General features: G+C 44.1%; 1 protein-coding gene across 1 annotated transcript in view; it reads right to left on the bottom strand.

The window, feature by feature from the left end:
• Positions 1 to 15,394, bottom strand: part of LOC142585134 (uncharacterized) — a 211,287-nt gene that overhangs the window by 188,151 nt on the left and 7,742 nt on the right. The gene's annotated exons all lie outside the window — the stretch shown is intronic.

Below are 15,394 nucleotides of genomic sequence, written 5' to 3' on the forward strand. Positions count from 1 at the left end.
CACCAGAATATATTTGCGCTGATAATTCTTCACAGAGGAAGTACTCTCTTGGACACCATTAATCATCTAAACTTAGTCCACTGTCAATAGAGCCAACTTCTGCTGGTAGGTTTTCTAATATCCTCGTTCGGTATAACTATCTCTTGCCATCGAATGCGTTTTGTTTGAACAAACGTGGTGTAATAGGTCACATGTTTTATTCATTCATTACACTCCGTCACCTGTGGCATTCTGCATCTTTATGTGATCTGTTTAATACCTATTGACGCTTGATATCTGATGTGTACTGAAGTGTTTCCGATTCTACTTTTTACAGCGCATTTCCTGGGCTTGCTATGCATAGGTCATTGCAAAAAGCGTCGTTTTTTTTATGTTGCTTCAAGTTTGCCATATCTTTTTTAGATAACCAGGAAGGTATAATGGTCTTCGAAATACCTCGCGACGGCTTCTCTCTTATGATGGAGGTTTCCCGGGACTGCTTGGCCTAAGTAGCAGCACCTATTCACTGTACGGGCAATCTCGACACCAATCGCCAAGCTTTTGAACATTAGTATTCTCCACATTAAACCTGCACTGCACAACCAGGCCGACGTTTCCGTATCCCTAGGCTGAAGTAGAATTTTGCCGAGTCTGAGCTCGAGTGAGCGGCCCTAATCAAAAACTATAATTTATGATCAGTCTGAGGGCGTTCAAATTATTTTGGAGACCTGTGAGTAACAGTTCTGGGAGGCCTTTTTTCTTGGAATTAAAATAAGCTCCGAAAATGATTATGGTGATGTAGGTCATGGTGTGCTAGATTAAAATCTGCGCTTGCTGTTAGATAAACATTTGACCACTAGTTGCCTCATCGACGGCTCCCGCGAAAGTGCTCCGCTTCCAACGGTCAACGCTAGGGGAGATTTTTGCACTTGCACCAGCCATTTGTCGATGAAGCAGCTCTTGTCCGAATTGTTTGCTTCGCGCCACTAGCCGAGCTTTGTTTATCGAGGCATGCGACGATCACCATTGTATCACCGTCACGGAGAACAAACGTGGAGGTTGTGCCGTGGTTCGGCGAATTCTAAACGCGATAGACTAGCACCGTGTGCAGTCGATTCGCACGCTTTCTACAAGGAGTGCAAAAATAGATTTCAAGAAAAAAATCTCGTAAGGAGATTATGTATTCCAAAAGAAAAAAAATCTCGGTCAGAGAGGCTGAGCACACGTGCACGAAACAAGCACTTCTGGGAAGAGCTGATTGCAGTCCGTAAATGGTTGCTACAAGAGCAAAGGGTTGCTCTAGCGGTGCCCGTGGAAGTAAGCTCTCCTTCGCCTGATGGTGAAAGGCGCATCTCACGGCTAGTCTTGTGACAATGCGCAAGACTAGGAACGCCTTTGCGGACTTCGTGACAATGCCCAGAGAAATAGTTCGTGTGTACGTGCGTGTGTGTGCTTAGTTCTTTTCCCTTTTTTTATCCTTCTTTCTTTCTAACCTACTACATCATTTTGCCCCTCCCCCAGTACAGGGTAGCCAACCGGAGATAATCTCTGGTTAACCTCCCTGTCTTTCCTTTGCCTTTCTTTCTCTCTCTCTCTACCCCAGATTACTTTTGCGCATGCGTTGTCGTGCTCGCTGTCACCGCTACAACAGCAGTTGAGCCGCCGCTCGCGTGCTCCGTTTACTTTGTGGGGCACCTGCACATGGGCAAGGCGTGGAAGAGACGTCTATGAATCTTGTTCCACAATGACTACCTGGGCCTCGTCACAATTCCCTCTGGAACTCCCTGGGAAGCTGGCACAATGCTCTTTGGACGGCTGGAATGACGCCCGAGCTCTCTCTCTCTCTCTCTCTCTCTCTCTCTCTCTCTCTCTCTCTCTCTCTCACACACACACACACACACACACACACACACACACACACACACACACACACACACACACACACACACACACACACACACACACACACACACACACACACACACACACACACACACACACACACACACACACACACACACACACACACACACACACACACACACACACACACACACACACACGCGCGAAGAAAACCATGCCCAATTCATTTGAAAAGAGAATAATAACACTTTGTTTTCATTGATTAAATTCGGAGGATTTCGATAGAATTCGTCACGACATACTCTATGCAAAATTAGGTGGCTATGGTTTTCGGGGAACTACCCCAAACATATTGAAGTCATATTTATCGCAAAGGAAACAATACGTAGTTGTGACTGAAAACCGGTCTTTCTTATTAACTATAATATCAGGTGTACCTCAGGGCAGCATATCAGAGACACTAGTGTTTAATATCTATATGAACTATATAAGCGGAATCAACGACTGTGCGAATTTTATAATTTATGCAGATGATACTGGCTTACTTTATTCATGGCATTGATTTTGGTAATCTTATAGATATAGCCACTAATATTGTCCATGATAATTTTATATGGGAAACAGCAAACGCCTTAGTAGTCAACTCTACAAAATAGGAAAGCGGTGTTGTTTGCGCCTGTACAGAAAGCTGACTCCCTTATAGCTTAAGTATGTACCTCGGGTCCGAAAAAATTCAGATTGTGAAAGAAATTGCATCGTTAGGAATAATTTCTAATGAAAATGTAAACTGGGACCATCGATGTGCGGCATATTGTCTAACTTTTGATAATTGCCTAAGTTGAAAATCAAGCTTTTGCTTTACAATGAATTATTCTCCTCTCACATCTCAAGAGATACATTTCAAGAAAATAGAAACAACGTATTCTTGTTACAGAATATAGCAATTCGACGCCCATACAAGTGAATTGTTTAAAAAAAATTAACAGTTTAACAAGTCACCACATACACAGCTTTAACCTCATTGTAACATAGAAGCAAAGCTTGTTATTCAACAATGCTTGCTTTGTTAAATTTAGCAACCTTAGGAAAAATATAGAATTTTGTTTTAATATTAGGCAAACACCTTCCTGGTTTGTGCTTTATTCTAGTATGTGGGTTAAAGAGACGGACACTAGATTCCTGCTTGCCTAAACTCATTAGAACATAAAAACTTTACTATATTTAGCATTTCTAAAAAAGAACGGAAGAAGTTTCTAATTAGAAATAGTGGCACGCAGTGCTTTTTCTACACAATCTGTTACATTACTATATGTTTGACATTTTCGCACAAAACTGACCATATATTTAACGAACAACCTCATACGTTGTTGCTTGGTTGATTTCTGACACGGGACTTCTAAGCATGTGTAGTATTTCTGCTTGTGCATAGTTCTTGTATCTCTTTCTGGCTTTTGAGTGCGTTTCAGTTATATTATATTGTATACGTCTTGGAATTATTTTTTTGTGTTGTATAATTGTTCGCTGTTGAGCAAAGCGTGGTTTTATACATGCTTTTCGCCCCGCAGGGGCGTCTGCGTCAGCAGGCGCTTGGTGCGTTGCGACACCACGTACCCTAGCACACGAGGGTTGGACCCTCCCGCGTGTAGCCCTGCGCAGCTTAGCCGTGTCCGGGGAAAGGGGGTTCCTCGGGATTGAGCCGATGCCGGGTGTTCGGATCTTTAAGGCTCCCCGGTGGAGGCAACACACTTCTTTGGCCTCTGCTTCACGTAGACGGATCCCCCGGACTGACCCACCCGGGGGAAATCGGCAGTCGCCTTTTACTCTCTCTCTCTCCTGAAATCTTCGTCTTTCTTTCTCACTTTTTGACCTTTCCTGTCTTCTTCTCTCTTGAATTTATTTCCTGTCTCCTTGGCGGTAAGGGTCAACCTGGTGTGGCTATCCTACCTTGTTTACACCATATTTGGTTATAGTGACGGCGTACGGTTGGCGTCGTGCAGGTTTGTACAAAAGCTCTGCGGCGTCCCCTGGTTGGGATCCGTGGTGGGTGGTCGGCGCTGTTGCCGAACATACACATTTTCCTATGGCAACGCAAACATCTGTCGTCTGTGATCGTCGTCTGAAAAGATGCCGCACCGAAGTACCATTTCAATTCTCCTTTGGAAGCAACGTTCCATCTTTCCCCAAATACTATGTAGTCCACAGTGAAAGCAACACGCCTGTTAGAAAGCTCTCTCCATTCCTGGTAGCCAAATGCCTGAAAGATAAAATCGGACCTACATACAAAGCTTCCAAAATGTCTAGCGGTGACCTCCTCCTAGAACTGAATAATAAAGATCAAGCCGAGAAGCTCTCTGAACTTACCAGTATTGGCGACTCAACAGTGACAGTTTCAGTGCACAGAACACTTAATACAAGCAGGGGAGTAATATCTGAAGAAGACTTTATTGGTTTAAGCGATGAGGAACTACTGGAAGGTTTCCAAGAACAAAATGTTACTAAAGTACAAAGAATAGTAATCCGCAGAAACGACCAAGAAATACCCACCGAACACGTTATACTCACCTTCGGAACAAGCGTAATGCCTACCTCACTCGATGCAGGTTATGTCAAAGTCAATGTGAGACCATATATCCTGAACCCCTGACGATGTTTCAAATGCTAAAGGTTTGGACATGCTTCACATGCATGCCGAGGAGAAACAACTTGTGCGAAATGCAGCTCCAGCAATCACTAATCTGACAATTGCACCTGTTCCCCACATTGTGTTAACTGCAAAGGAGATCATCCAGCTTACTCGGGCTCTTGCCCTTGCTGGAAAAAAGAAAAATAGGTAATTGCACTAACTGTCAAACAAAAAAGCTCGTTCTTTGAAACAAGAAAGCGATTGTCGTACCTTTCGCGAAGAAGTTATGCCGTTGTGATGCAGGTGGGGGCAGTGTCACAGAGGCCTCAGGTGTCTTCTGAGCCCGCGCATATTGGTCCCGCAGTGACCCCTCCCGCCCCCGTGGTGGAAGTAGCCGGCGCTGCTCCATCCTCTTCAAAGGCCCTGGCAGACACCAGTCCCTCAGGGGCGTGAGATCAAGCGAACTCCAAGGCCTGAGACACGTGTCTCGGCGCCCAACTCTCGGTCCTCCAGCGCTTCAGAGAGATCGATGGAGGTCGACCCAAAAACCCCGGTGTCATCGACACTGAAGGACAAGCGCTCGCTCGAGCGCGGAAAGAGGGACAAAGTTCCAATAATACTGCTAAATTAAAAAGCGATAAACTGAAGGTTTAAATCTATGTCACCTAACATCTTACATCTTATCCTTTCGTTAGTGCCATTTCTTACGTTTCAATTTCAATATGGCTTTTATTATCCATTGGAATTGTAGAGGTCTCATACACAATCTTGGTGACGTCAAAGACATCATCAACATAATTTCACTAGTTGCAATGTGTCTCCAGGAAACAAATCTCGGCCCAAAAAATAGTCAAATTTTCAAAGGTTTCGCCATTGTCCGAAGGGACCGCGAATGTTCCAGCCGTTTGTCAGGTGGAGTGGCTATAGTCATGCAGGGCGGCACTCCTACCCGAAATGTCCTATTGAATACATCTTTAGAGGCCGTAGCTGTCACCATTCTATATTACAAGACCATCACCATTTACTCACTGTATATTCTACCCCACACCCATTTTACTACTAAACAGAAAATTTAACTGATCAGTCACCAGAACGATTTGTTTTAGTAGGCGATATTAATGCTCATTGTACTCTTCGGGGCAGTGTCAAAACTGACCAAAGAGGACAGCTGGTTGAAGACTTTATTCTATCCAATGATATCTGCCTTTTAAATTGAGGTGCCCCGACCTACTTTTTACCAGCTTTCCGCACTTTTAGTTGTTTAAGTGTATCTTATTGCTCGCCATCCCTTTTTAATGATCTTGGGCAGAAGTTGGGCATGGGTTGCGCTTGACTCCGTGGATTTTTAGATCTGTCGGGCATGCTATGAAATGAGCCCCTCTCACATGTTTCGAAGGAACCGCTTGCCAGCACGTGATTCACTATAAACTGTCAATGCATCCATAGCTTACGGTAAGGCAGCCAACTCGGCTTGGACCAATTCACTCAACAGATAAAAAACGAAAGACAAACTCTGTCTGGGAAAGTTCTTCATGACATTGAGAGGAGGCTCGGCCTGTCTTCTGAATACCTACCTTAGGTGAAAACGATACGTGCGAGGTATTCCACTACGTGGTACATTAAGCTTGTCCGTCTTGTTCCACAGTTCTTGTGGAAGAACATTCTCGTGATTGAGAGCATTAGTGTGAATTGAAACGCTTCCTTACACTGCTTGTCCGTGCAAACGGAAACCTGCACTTATGTAAACGCCCATTAAATCATAAACTCCAGTCGTACATAACGTCATCCAATGTAGTCAACTTTAAACGGTCAATATATCACCGCTTGCGAGAAATAAAATGTGTATAAAGAGCGAAGTAAAAAACGGGCGAGAGCAGAAAACAGTGTTCCCTTCCTCCCGTCTCCTTCCTTGTCGGTCACTTTACAATCACATTGGGCTGGAACGGCCAACGCGTCCAAAATATCGAATGACCAAACAATTACAAGTTACCACCTTGCGAAGCTCGAAGGGTGATGTAACCAATGCAACACCGAAATAGCGCCAGTTGCAAATATCCTATTAATCAGCAGGGAGTACAGTGTGCAATACACATGTCATTTTGGCAGGGTACAGGCGCCACTGGTGAGGAATTTGTTACGAAACCGAAAGTCCCAAGTTAAAATGCTGACCGATAATGGCGCAAGCGTTCTTCGTTCTAAAGAAACCCGTTACGTGCGGACGTGACCGCGCTTCCGTCGCCGTACTTACACAGGCGTGCGGCCTTTAACATGCTGTGGTGTGCTTGCGCCACTTCTCCACTAGAGTAGTTTCATTCTTACTTCATTTCATTTATCCCACCTTAAGGGCCCAAGGATATTACATAAGGTTTGCTGTACATTTGGGGTCGACGTTGCTGTTAAGCAACGTCGACCACAACATATGAAGATGCTAGAGTGAATACAATGTCGTATTATAAAAAAAAGTGTTAGCTTTTTGCAGAAAATCCAGGGCTTGGTGCATGAAGCTATGCCCATATACTGAGGCGTACTACTGTTTGACTGCATGCAGAACGAATCCAAAGTTTATAGCTTCAGTGGGGCTGCCTATAGTGACAGCCTTACGGCTATAATTTAGGCGGGAAGACACCCTCTGAGCAACGCCTCTTATATATATCTCGAGGTCTGCTTACTCTGATGGTGACGTCACCACCGCCGTCGGACGCTCCTTTCAGCTATTTTTATTTTATTTGTACTATTTTTACGAGCTGCGCCTTTTTTTCATTTCTACGTGTCTATTTAACGATGGCCTCTTCGTGATAAGTGTCGTTTCACAGTATAGACTGACACGTTGAACAGACCTAGCTCTATATCTAGCTAATCATAGGCAAGGGTACTTTCGAGGGCAAGTGTAGTACCTAGTGGAAAAAAATACAAATGCTTCAGTTATCATCATCGGATGCAGAAATTTAAAGGCTGGCTTTTACACCGAAGCTGTTAGCCTCTATTTAGTCGGGAGTTTTCTTCACGTGCTCATTCAAAAACCGCCAGGTACAGAAGCGGTTTGCGGCTTAGCTACCGCTTAACATAATTAGATTTTGTCTGCCATTAAAATTACAATCCAACGCTATTATGTCTGTGGGTTATGCGTAAGTCTTTACGAATCTTCTGACACAGTTTACTTTGAGAAATTCAATTAGTTCAACAGCGTACTTGCGCCAGGTCGAGGGCCCAAGAACGGCAGCTGGTTGGCTTTCTGTTTGAGTTTCCGCATAACAGAATTATGTTTTCTTGTATATTTGAATTACAATCCGATGGTATCATGTCCGCAGGTTGTGTGTTAATGGTACATGACTAATTTTCTGAGGCATTTTAATTTGAGAAATTCAATTACTGCAATACCGCATAACTTGATGCAAAGCGCAACATAGCATGTAGACAACAGAAGGGAACGAAGATGCAGCGGTGCTAACAATTGAATTTTTATTGCACATGGTTGCCCCATATATACTACAGTACAACATAAAGAAAAAAGGCCGTCGTCGGAACATAGATTTGCTTTCGGCAAAATCATCAACCATAGGCCGCTACCGCGAAAGGAATAAGCTTTCTTTTTTTGGGCAATGAGATAGATGGGTAACTCACAGAGTTATCGTTTCTGATCATTTCAAGCCTTAACTCAGTGAGTTGCCCATCTGCTTACTAATTTGCTCTCGCAATTCATGCTTCGCCTTTCGGGCGAAATTGCGACTTTCTTTATAGATCCACGTTTATTCGAGGTATAAGTTTATTTATACATTCGTTTTTCTATTTCGCAATATAGTGCGGTAAAGAATTTGAGACCAAATCACCGCACCGACTAGCAGTGGGCTAGTGCTGTCAGCGCCTTCGCAGAAGGAAGGGCAGTATCAGAACGCTGGCATGATGAGCGGCAACGAAGCCAGCTATGGAAGACGACAATGACGAACGCGTGAGCACTGGCACGAGCGCGTTCGCGCAGTACGCCGACGGGTGCCCACGAGCCAGCTGTGGTAGAAGATGGCGATAAGTGCTTGAGCAGTTGCAATCCCCCATTGTGGGATGCGCCGCCGCCGCCGCCGCCGCCGCCACCACCACCACCACCACCACCACCACCACCACCACCACCACGACGCCCCTTCGTGGTGGTGGTGCACAGCAACGACAGCAACAACAACGACAGCAACAGCAACAGCAACAACGACAGCAACAGCAACAACGACGACGACGGCAAGAACAAGAGCCATTGCTAAAGGAGGAGGAGGAAATAACTTTATTGCGTGTCCTGCGAGTTGGTGGGGAGGGCCAAAGGCCCCGCCTATGCGACGGCCAGGGGTTCGTGGGTCTTGGCGGCATCCCCGGCCCGCTGGACAGCCCATAGTTGTTTCTCCAGGGCGGGGCTGAGCAGCGTGGTTTCCCAGCGCGTGCGAATGCTGTTGCTAGAGGCCACGTTCTCGTTATTCTTATGTATCCCCCGGCATTCCCATAATATATGCTCCAGAGTGGCTCTGGATTCACAGTGTTGCATTCGTCCGTTTGATATATATCCAAATATATGATGTGCAAGAGCGCCGGATTCGGATACACCCTAGTCTGTAACTGCCGCCATGCGACAGACTGCTTTTTTGTCGATTTTGGGTGAGGTGCTCGACTAAAGAACACCTGTTCTTTAGTCGACCAAGTGCACCGATTACTCACTAAAATAATTTCGTAGCAAACAAATGGGGCTAGTTCTTAACGTTCTTAGCTTTTGACTCTATTCAGCAACCTAGTTTAACTCAGAACTGCCAAATTTTTTATTAGATTTGTGCATGTCAAGTGGGAAGAATGCAACATTGTCACGCTCTGACATTTCCCTAGTTCGTACTGACAAGTTTCACGCCCCTCTCCCGATCAAGATATCCCCGTGCCTTACGCTATAATGGTTCCGATGGCGTCAGTAATTTTCCCGCTTTGCTGTCAAACCTGGTGAATATGTTGGCATATTCAAGTTTTTCTTTAGAGTTCATTGGTCTCTCGTGACAAGCATGTGCGACGAGGACAAGGAAGCCCATCAGTTTAGCGATATCTTTCTGAATGGTACACATGGCTACATTTCCCATAACCAGTCCAAACTATGTAAATTTTCCCGTTGGTTGTCTATGCAACTTTGAACTGCTCTAAAGCATAAAGAGTTGGGCCACTGAAAATCCAAAAGGTCCATAACCTAACAAATGGATAGGATAATTTCGCCTCTTGCGGCATGAGGGGGATAACAAGTCTCACGTTAAGTCATTGGAGAACTGCTCTTCTAACCGGCCGGCGGCGCTTTGAAGACACTTCGTCTGCGCGACTCCTGCACGCAGTCGTTTTCTTTTTTTTTGCCGTTCAATTTTCCTCTGAATATGAACTGTCACCTTATAGCACTGTCTACGCTAAACTCTTCTGCAGTAATGTCGTGCTCAGTACTCCTTGATGTTAGCGTTGGGATGTTATGCACGAGGTCGTGGTATCAAATCCTGGCCACGGCGGCCGCATTTCGTTGGAGGTCAAATGCGAAAACGCCTGCGATCTTAGATTTAGGTGCAGGTTAAAGAACCTCACATGATCCAAATTTCCGGGGTCCCCCACTATACGGCGTGCCTCACAATCAGAATGTGGTTTCGGTACGTAAAACCCCATAATTTAATTTCTTGCTCCTTGACGAGAATCTCATAATGGCACTCCGGCTGCTATTATCACATATTACTGCAGTATTATTGTACCTGTCTTGTCAGCAGCCTTTCTTAACTGCCTGAATATTGGCACTTTTTCGTGTGCCTTTTCCGCTTGCATTTATCCTGTATTTAAATCTGGAGCCAAAACAGATGTCATAAACTATTGGCCGATTCCGCTTCTCTGCATAATTTACAAGATTTTCGAATTATTTATTCAAAGTGTATTGTTGTTTAGTGTAAAAAAATTCATATTCTCAATCAGCATGGGTCTGCGCTGCTCCAAATCAGGTTTCCACGCTCGTCACGCAAAGGGGGCAAGTTGACGTTGCGTACTGCGCCCTCAGCAAGACCTTCGACGAAGTACATCCTACTTTACTGCCCGAGAAGCGTGTACATTACGTTGAAGAAGCTATTCTATCTCTACTACACAGCTACCTCGCCGAAAAGTTCTGCTTCGGGAGTGGCAATGATCAATAAAGTTTTTTCTATACGTTGTCTAGTAGTGTGCCTGTTAAGTTATAGGTTAGTAGGTTAGTAGGTGTTAGGTTTGTAGGTTACCTTTTAGGTCTAGTTTTATTCTTTATTTTCATTAATGATATTTGCTCAGGAATCTAGGCGTCTTCATTTGATCTTTACGCTGACATCAAAATATTTAGAGCGGTACAAGGTACGGAGTTCGGCCGCACTAAGCAGTCCGACCTCTCCGTATCCTCTGAATGGTGCCAATTAAAGCAGCTGACGTGGAATTCACCTAAAACCATATCTTTTTTTTGCGAATTCGCGAGTAACTTTAACATCGTCTTCCGTTATTCTTTGAATCCTGGAGTATTTACCTGAGTGGTTGAAAAATGCGTTCTCGATGTATTTTTGATAGTACATTATGCATCTGCAAACACACGAAGGGGCGTAGCATCACGACGCCTGCGCACTGTTGGTTCCATCGGCGAACTTCAAACAAATTTCTGTACCCCCCTTTCGTTCCTCGAGTATTTCATATTTATGTGTCTTCCGTTATTTTAATATGCCTCAATGGGGTGTAATGGCAAAAGTTCAGATACAGCAAAATAGAGTATGCGCAAAAAAAGTGCGTTGGTATATGTAAACATCGTTCTCTGTCTTCGCGTACATAGAGCTTTTCATGTTGGAATAATTGTCCGACACTTTCGTCACTCTTTTATATAATTTTATAATTTTATATAAATTATATAATTTATTGTCCTACACTTTCGTCTCTTTATATATACATCGCTCAAGAAAATAGCACGATTTCGGATAGAATAGCTTTTTATTCCACTTTGGTTTCCACAGAAGACTACGAAGAAACATATTCCCATCAGCGTTCCTGCACTCAACTCTCCACATAATGCAAAGCCTATACAAACGTCATTTTCTGCATGATGATATCTTTCAAAACGTGTTGTCTTCGTTCTGTGCCCAGCTTCGTATTTTCTCATGAGGCTTCTTTTTAGCTGCACTGCCATCAGACTTCCTTTTATTTTTTTGGCTCCTTTCATAGAAAAATTATGTGCTCCTGTTAAGCAAGCGTTCTTGCTGTATTGTTACTAATTGTGAAGCTCCTTTTCCAGTTTTTTTTTCCTTTTTTAGAGCGAAGCTTTTAGGCGCCCCTCCCTGGGACAAGCGTCGGCGTCGACGTAACCGAGATAACGAGCACATCGAAGTATGAAAGAGCGAACACGGAGCACAGCAGGGGATGAAAGACGCGAGGAGAAAAGTGGAGAACGAGGGTATAATGAAACCGTGAGAAGAAAGTCGTAGTGCGGCGATGATGCCTACTAGTTGACGCCTCAGTAGCGCGCACCGTCTGGGAGGTCTGTTTGCGGCGGCTCTTGTGAATGGCGCCCACGCGTCGCACCCGCGCGGGCTCTCGCAATCTGCAGATTAACGGTGCAGTCGCGCCACAATTCGCTCCGCTTGCAACGTGCCATACGGGACAGATTGTCCGCGCCAGCCGATATGTCTCGAAATGAAAACACGTATCTAGCTGCGCTTAAACGTCGCATTATAGGGAGTATCGCAATCGTGGCTGATTTTTTTCTTCTATTCTTTTTGATCCAGAAGCTTCGGTTGCAGCTGTTTTGCCTTTCTACGTATTGTTTTTTTTTTGTGGGCAGGCACTCAGGCTTTAGTCTTGTTCCTGGGCACATGAAATAAATTATTGATTGAATAATATTACTGTTTCATATTAATATGTGGGGGCGTACTGATTGCTGTTGACAGTTCACTGAGATTTGATAGGCGCAAGGACAGAGAAAGTGTACAGGAGTTGATTTGGGCTTGAAGTCAGCCTAGCGCCCTGTGAAAACCTTTTAATCGGAAAGTTCTATGTACCTCCGAATATTTCTCCTGTCTTGTGTGATGATGTCGTGCCTTCTACTGAAAGTGCATTATCTTCCCACAGCAAGCACAGATTAATCCTTCTTGATGATTTTAAGACAACTGGAATTGATTGGAACACGGTTAGGTGTTCACATTAGAGTCACTACACAGAGAACAAATGCCGCCTGTTGCTATACTTTCTGTTCTTCTGATCCCTTCAGCGATATAATTTGATCAGCAATTTCTGTGGCAATGTCTTAGACCAGGACAACATTCATTTGGGCTAGATGGTGCATACTTGAATTAGGAAGGCGCTTGTCCTGTGTCGTTCTCCCCACTTGTCTCTCGATCTGACATTTCCCTTGTGCATCCCTATAAGTTTCAAGCGTGACTAAAGATAACTGCTCTATGTCAGCCCTGAGGCAGAGCTCCTCCAGTGGCATGAAAAATGAATCCTCTTGCTTTGCTATGAAGCATGGTGATTATGTTGGTTTTTATGATTTCTTGTGCGCCACCGACTGGTCACTGGTTACAAACAAAACCAATCTTGATGACCAAGTAGATCAATTTGCGAACCTTGTTTTGAGCACTATGCGAAATAAATTCCCTAGTACAGGCCAAAACGCTGTAAATATCCCCATAAGCTCTCATCTGAACTTATACTTGCCCTAAAGTATAAAGATCGTGCGCGGTAATTGCAGAAACCCTGTGTCTAACGAGTGGAGAGACTAATTTCGCTTTTTTCGAACTCTTCTATAAGCGGGATCACGAATAATACATTCCATTCTTAGAAAAGAGCGCCTCCGACCGGAAGGCGGAGTCATGAAAGTATATACGCAAGCGCTCGTGTAAACGTGGAGAGGGTCATCACCTGCTTGATTTTATAGGAGTAGAAGTCTACAGTCGAGGATTCTTTTCCTGCCCATTTCACATCCTTATACAAAGCTTCAGGTTTCGATGCTGGTGTCAGTCAGCAGCGCACGACGTTTCCTACATCTAGTGCTGTGTAGTTGGTCAAAAGGTCATCAGAAAATGCCTTAAGCAACAGAAGCCTTCCCTAACCTGCGGTCCTGATGGCGCAGCCCCTCCACAATTATAAAAGCTTACGGTAGTGTTCTTGGCCCAGTATTGACATCTACATTTAATAACTCCCTGTATACTTCCACTTTCCCTCACATGAGGAAAACTGCTCGTGTTTTTCCTGTATTTAGGATTTGCTGTAAAACTGATGTCTCCAATTATCGCCAGATTTTTCTGTACCACGTCTAAGATTTTTGTGACTGCTTTTCGCAAGATATTGCCTTTTACTGTAAAGAAATAATTGATTCCGAATCAGCATGGATTTGTCACCGGCCACTCCACTGTCACAAATTTCCCAAGTTTCATGACACAGATCTCCGCGCCTGTACTTCAAAGGGGGCCAGTTGACATCATTTATTGTGACCTCAGAAAGGCTTCTGATGTAGTCAGCCATTCACTGTTTCTGATCAAGCTTATGAATTTGGTGTTCACTTGTGAATTGTAAACCTTTTCGCAATCATCTCCTTGATAGATCATGTTATGTTAACGTCAATGACCAAGCGTTTCCTTTCTACATGGCAACTAGCGGCGTCTCTCACGGATCAGTATTAGGACGACTTGTTTTTAAACTTTTTAATACTGATGTTCTGTCCGCTATTCAGAATTCTTCATTCCTTCTCTATGCTGTTAACATCAAGAATTTTAAGGAACTTGATGTTGGTGACTTTCGCATGTTGGGAGTCGGCCCTGTTTCTTTTTTCTAAACAATGCAAAGTTAATAAGCTCACCTTGTATACTGCTAAGACGAAAGTCATGACTTTCACACGCAAAACCGCCAGCATTTCTTTCTCTTTTTTTGTAGACTCTGTACCATTGTGTAAGGTATGTGAGATCAATGATATAGGTGCACTTTTTGATTCAACCTTACACTTTTCAGCTGACACTAAAAGAGTTTAAATGAGGGGTATGTGGTCTGTTGGCTCGGTTTGAGGCCTGTGGAGAGAATTTAACTCTCCTACATTTTTCAATAAGTTGTACACAGCAATCTCTCTTCCTCCATTAAAATGGGTGTCGGTCGTCTGGAATGGCGGTTCTAGGCCCAACAGTGACATTATAGATCAGGTTCTGAGAAAAAAAGAACTTCCACCCGCCGTGGTTGCTCAGTGGCTATGGTGTTAGGCTGCGGAGCACGAGGTCGCGGGATCGAATCCCGGCCACGGCGGCCGCATTTCGATGGTGCCAAATGCGAAAACACCCGTGTACTTAGATTTAGGCCACGTTAAAGAACCCTAGGTGGTCAAAATTTCCGAAGTCCTCCACTACGGCGTGCCTCATAATCAGAAAGTGGTTTTGGCACGCAAAACTCCATAATTTAATTAAAAAAACTGCTAAGCATATATCATTATCGCTTTGCTAACACGGACACAGGACCTTGTTCTAGAACTGTTGGATGATAGCATTGCCTTTACTTCGCTGCCGAGGCAATCGCGCTAACCTTCTGTTTCTTCTCAAGCTCCTTCACGGTGTCCTAACCTGCGCCGAACTCCTCAATTTTATGATGTACCCTATTTCGCGCAAGATCACCAGAGAACACACATCTTTCCATCTTTCATTCATGTATCTTTCATCCATCTTTCGTCCTGTCAGCCTGTCATGACCAACACTCAAGCGTCCACAGAAAAGAGTCCTGGTAATGTTTTATACTTATGATGATATTTTTCATAATTCGCTGTCATTGTTTTCTGAGCTTTGTGTTCTGTCTTTGGTTCGCATATTGTTCAACTGTCGTTCTCCTGCTTTTTCTTTTGTGTTCACCTTGCGCCTTGTTTTATGTACACTCATCTTTTCAAGATTGTTCTTCTTATTCCTGATTTTGCTTATT

Source organism: Dermacentor variabilis, chromosome 6 (genome assembly GCF_050947875.1).
Source record: "Dermacentor variabilis isolate Ectoservices chromosome 6, ASM5094787v1, whole genome shotgun sequence".
NCBI classification, from domain to species: domain Eukaryota; kingdom Metazoa; phylum Arthropoda; class Arachnida; order Ixodida; family Ixodidae; genus Dermacentor; species Dermacentor variabilis.